General features: G+C 40.7%; 1 non-coding gene across 1 annotated transcript; it reads left to right on the top strand.

The window, feature by feature from the left end:
* The first annotated feature begins 4801 nt into the window (after nt 1–4801).
* On the top strand, nt 4802–4873 carry Trnaa-agc (transfer RNA alanine (anticodon AGC)). Its single transcript has one exon. It is a non-coding gene; the product is annotated as a tRNA-Ala (tRNA).
* Nucleotides 4874–5633: the final 760 nt, after the last annotated feature.

The following is a 5633-nucleotide window of genomic DNA, read 5'->3' as shown; positions in this document are numbered from 1 at the left end:
TCTATCAATTATTGCAAGAGTGTGGTGTCGAAATCCCCAGCAATAATTGTGGATTTGGTTAATTTTCCTTTCAGTTCTGTCAGTTTTTGCTTCATCTATTCTGAAGCCCTGGTGTTGGTGTAGACACATTTAGGATTGCTGTATCTTCTTGTTGGACTGATTCTCTTATCATTATATAATGTCCCTCTTTGTCTCTAGTAATTTCTTTTTTTTTTCTTTGAATTTGACTCTCTGATATTAATATAGGCACTATTGCTTTTTAACATTTATGTTTGCATGATAGATGATTATATTTTCACTTTTAGCCTACCTATGTATCACATTTAAAGAAGCATACATTTGTAGATAGCATGTCATTGAATCGTTTTCTCATCTATTCTGCTAATATTTTGTGTTTGTGTGTGTGTGGTGTTGGGGATTGAACCCAGGGCACTGTGTGCATGCTCAGCAGGCATTTCCACTGAGACATATCTCTATCCCTTTTTATTTTTATTCTGAGACAGGGTCTTGATAAGTTGCCTAAACTGGCCTCAACCTTGCATTCCTCCTGCCTCAGCCTCCTGAGTAGCCGGAATTACAGACATGGGCCACCACACTGGCCCACTGCCTTTTAATTGATCCTTTTGTCCTCTGCTTTAATCAGCTTTTGAATCACTATCACCAACATACCTGACTAGGACAACTTAGCAGAGGAAAAGTTTATTTTTGTCTCAGGTTCCAGAGGTTCAGTCCATGGTTGGCAGACTACATAGCTCTGGGGCTGAGGGAAGGCAGAACATCACAGTACGAGGGCACAGCAGAGGAAAGCAGCTCAGGACATAGCAACCAGGAATCAGCACGAGAGCCTGGCTCACCAGAGACATAATATAAACCCCCAATGACATACTTTCTCCAGCTATACCCTACCTGCCTGCAATTACCACCCAGTTGATCCATATCAATGGATTAATCCACTAATTAGGTTAAAGCCCTCACAATCTAATCATTGTGCTTCTGAATATTTTTGCATTGTCTCACACATGAGCTTCCAGAGGACATACCTAAACCAAAATACCTCCTTACTTTTTTAAAAAAAATATTTTTAGTTGTAAATGGACCCAATATCTTTATTTTGTTTATTTAGTTTTATTTATTTATTTGCACATGTGAGGCACTAGGTTCGAACCCAGTGCCTCATGCATGCTAGGCAAGAGCTCCACTACTGAGCCACAGCCCCCGTCCCCTCCTCATTTTAAAAACATAATTATCTGAATTCCTCCACAAGATTCTGAGTACTACAGTATCTTGTGGATAAAGTATGAGTACTACATCAGAAGATGATATTACTTTTGCTTCAACCATAAAATAAAGAAACTCATGAGGTGAATGATAGTGAACTGTTTTCTTCTGTTTTGTCGTTTTTTTCCTTTCTGAGGATCCCCGCCTTCCTCTGTTACTTTGTTTGGAGAATTACCTTTAAGGAAGGTCTCCACAAATTGTGTTTCCCTTCTTCCAATAACATATTTATTCCCTTTCATCCTTTTAGGATAATTACACCAAATGCAGGACTCCAGATTGATGGGGATATAGTCAGTGGCAGAGAGAGCACTTGCCTGGCATATATGAGGCCCTGGGTTCAATGCCCAGCACAAGGGAGGAAAAAAGAAAGATTGATTGTTCTTGTTTTCAGAATTTAATAAATGTGTGGTGCTTCTTTCAAGCCTCCATAGTTTCCCTTTGCACAGTTTCCAATTGTGTGTGTGTGTGTGTGTGTGTATATATATATATATATATATATATATTTTTTTTTTTTTTTTTTTTTTTTTTTGTACCAGGGATTGAACCCAGGGGTGCTTAACCACTGAGCCACATGCCCAGACCTTTTTATTTTTTATAAATATTTTTTAGTTATATATGGATGCAATGTCTTTATTTTGTTTATTTATTTTTATGTGGTGCTGAGGATCGAACCTAGTGCCTCACATGTGCAAGGCAAGCGCACTGCCACTGAGCCACAACCCCAGCCCTTATTTTTTATTTTGAGATGGGGTCTTGCTAAGTTGCTTAGGGCCTCTTTAAGTTGCTGAGGCTGGCCTCGAGTTTGTGATCCTCCTTCCTCAGCCTCCCTAATCTCTGGGATTTATAGTCGTGCACCACCACACCCAGCCTAACTGATTTTAAAATGAGCTTTATGCATATGCTGAAATCTTAAATTATTAAATAAATCAGCAAGATCTATCATTGTCTGGATGATATAAATATGATTGGTGGTATAGATGAAGTGACACCAAATAAGTAGATGCAATGCGATTGTCCATATGCTTTAAAGCATGTGTGTATTTGAACATACAGTGGCAAAAGCACCATTGGCAAATGTGCTCCCATCTGAGCACCATGTGTGAATGACAGATGGTTGTAACTTTCTTAAACCCACTTCCTGCAGGGAGTGGAGTGGGTGGAGGAAAGGCTACTCATCACTGGATCAAGGTTGGCAGCAAGATTAACTCACTTGCTAATTCTGCTCAATTGATACTGAACACTGTCCTGAAAGATCCAAAGGCAGTGCCTAGATTTGACAGGAGAGTGCTGTGATCAATGAGTAACGCCTGCTACAGGTGCAGGAACGAGTGGCAACCCATATGCCACTCATTTAACATCCCTGACCTAGAAAATTCCTCCAGAGTTCACAATCCCTCTGGCTCTAGAAACAGGAAGAGGACTTACCTGTGTTTAAAGGCCCAAGAAAACAAAAGGTACATCTTGAGGGGTTTCAATGAGATTTGAAACAGCGATGAACTTCTGCAAACATTTCCCCTCAGGGCTCAGAACTTACATACTGCTAGTTGGAATGGAATTTAGAATTGCATTTACATATATCACATCAGTATATATTTTAAACAGGTGCATTAAAAAAAAAAACCACTTTTCTGCTTTTTACAGACTGCAAAAACGTGCCTTCTAAATGACCTCTGTCCCTGAGGCCCTATTCTTTCTACTCCCAAAGATCTGGTGCAGACAAACAGCTGTAGACCAGCTTGTCTTGAGGGTAAGAAGGTTACCTTGACAGGAAATAAGGCAAGCTCATTTTAACACCTTGCTTATAATACATGTAAAGAGATTCAGTACATTTCATCTCAGAATTGGGTAAAAAGATGGAGTAAGAAGCAGATAATGTCTGTTGAGTAGTATGAAATGCAGAAAACATCATTATCTGGTGCCCAATCACTGTATGCCAACCCTGGAAGACAAATCACTCAGGTGAGACTTCATAGGGTCTCCACCATGGTGCCCTCCCTACAGGGTATTCAAAAATTATTTTTATCTAAGTATTTTTGCCTGGGAGTAGACTTTTTTTGAGAGGGGCGGGGGCAAGGGTATTAGGGGTTGAACCTGGGGATGCTGTGCCACTAAGCCACATCCCCAGCTCCCCCCACCCCCACTTTTTCTTTTTTAATTTTGAGACTGGCTCTTGCTAAATTGCTGAGGCTGACCTTGAATTTGAACTTGCAATCCTCCTGCCTCAGCTTCCAAAATCGATGGGATTATAGCCATGAGCCACCATGCCAATCTGGAAGTAGACTTCAGATACCAGTCTCCTGCCTAACAACTTTGCACTTACCACCTACCCTTCATGGGGCAGCGACTTTCCCTGGCCTGGTTCTCTGTGGAATAACTCAAGACCAATTTCCCTTGATAAGAATCCAATACTTTGTAAGCAAAAGGAGGTCTCCAACCTTTTGCTAGAAAGTTCTGAAGAATATGATCCTGGTAGTTGGGCCTGCCAGGGTAGTGAGCTAGAGAGTTGCACAGAGTCCTTGTACAAGAAGGTAAAATAGAAATTTCTAGGGGCTGGGGATGTGGCTCAAGTGGTAGCGCGCTCGCCTGGCATGCCTGCGGCCCGGGTTCGATCCTCAGCACCACATACAAAACAAAGATGTTGTATCCGCCGATAACTAAAAAATAAATATTAAAATTCTCTCTCTCTCTCACTCTCTCTTTAAAAAAAAAAAAAAAGAAATTTCTAAATGGGCAGCAGACCCTCTCCCTGGTGCTTCACCTGTGACCTGGTCTCCTTTATCTCTTCATGAGTACATTTCAACTCAGAATGGGGTAAAAAGAGAGCCTGAAAATGTAGACATGTGTAAGCAACCTCTTTGCAGTCTTAGAAGCTACAGACATGTTACATACTATTGCTAACTCCAGCTATGAACACACCTCCCTTGTAAGTCAGTTATTTAATGGGTAGCTTTAAGTATGGAGCCACAAAAGAGTGAGGCAGTATTACATAGTGGTTAAGAACCATATCTCTCTTGCTGGGCGCAGTGGCACATGCCTGTAATCCCAATGGCTTGGGAGGCTGAGGCAGGAGGATCACCAAGTTAAAAGCCAGCCTCAGCAACTTAGTGAGGCCCTAAGCAACTCAGCGAGACCCTGTTTCTAAATAAAATATTAAAAAGGGCTGGGAGAGCTGGCTTAGCGGTAGAGCGCTTGCCTCATATGTGTGAGGCACTGGGTTCTATTCTCAGCACTGCATATAAATAAATGAATAAAATAAGGTGCATTAATAACTAAAAAAATTTTTTTGAGGGGGGGCGGGTACCAGGGATTGAATTCAGAGGCACTTGACCACTGAGCCACATCCCCAGTCCTATTTTGTATTTTATTTAGAGACAGGGTTTCACTGAGTTGCTTAGCACCTCACCATTGCTAAGGTTGGCTTTGAACTCGGGATCCTCCTATCTCAGCTTCCTGAGCTGCTGGGATTACAGATGTGTGCCACTGCATTCAGCTAAAAAACATTTTTTAAAAAGGGGTTGGGGGCTGTGGTGTGGCTCAGTGGTAGAGCGCTCGCCTAGCACATGAGAGGTACTGGGTTCAATCCTCAGCACCACATTAAAATAAAATGAAGATGTCCACTTACAACTAAAAAATAAACATACATATATATGTTTATATATATGTATATATATAATATTTATATATGTTTATATATATATATATATATAATATTTATATATATATATATTTATATATATTTATATATATTTATATATATAAAAGAGGGGGGTTAGGGATATGGCTCAGTGGTTAAGCGACTCTGGGTTCAATGCCTGGTACCAAAAGTAAAGGAAAAAAAGAACCATCTCTGGTATTAGGAAGATTTAGGCTCAAATATAACAGCTATGCCATTTTTTTTTAAGCTGTGTATGCTTGGGTACATTATTTAAACTTTCTTTCTTTCTTTTTTTTTTTGGTTCAGGATTGAACCCAGGTGTGCTTAACCACTGAGCCACATCCCCACATTCCCAGCCCTTTTTGTATTTTATTTAGAAAGAGGGCCTGGCTAAGTTGCTGAGGCTGGCTTTGAACTCTCAGTCCTCCTGCCTCAGCCTCCCGAGTCATTGGGATTACAGGCGTGCGCCACCGTGCCAGCTAAGCTTTCTAAGCCTCATTTTATCTCAATTATAAACTGAAATGATAAGAATCCCACCTCACTGGCTTGAGGTATTTGTGAAAGTTGTGTATGTAAAGGTCTTAGCATTGCACTCAACACAGAAAAAAACACATCGGCTGTTCCTCTGAGCAACTAAAATGGATCACAAAGCTGTGTGACATTAGTCACTTTTGCTCAGAGACAACCCATCAGGCCCATG

The sequence above is a fragment of the Marmota flaviventris genome, chromosome 17 (assembly GCF_047511675.1).
Source record: "Marmota flaviventris isolate mMarFla1 chromosome 17, mMarFla1.hap1, whole genome shotgun sequence".
NCBI lineage: Eukaryota > Metazoa > Chordata > Mammalia > Rodentia > Sciuridae > Marmota > Marmota flaviventris.
Note: the sequence above shows the minus strand (reverse complement) of the source record. Positions and strands in the feature narration are given on the sequence as shown.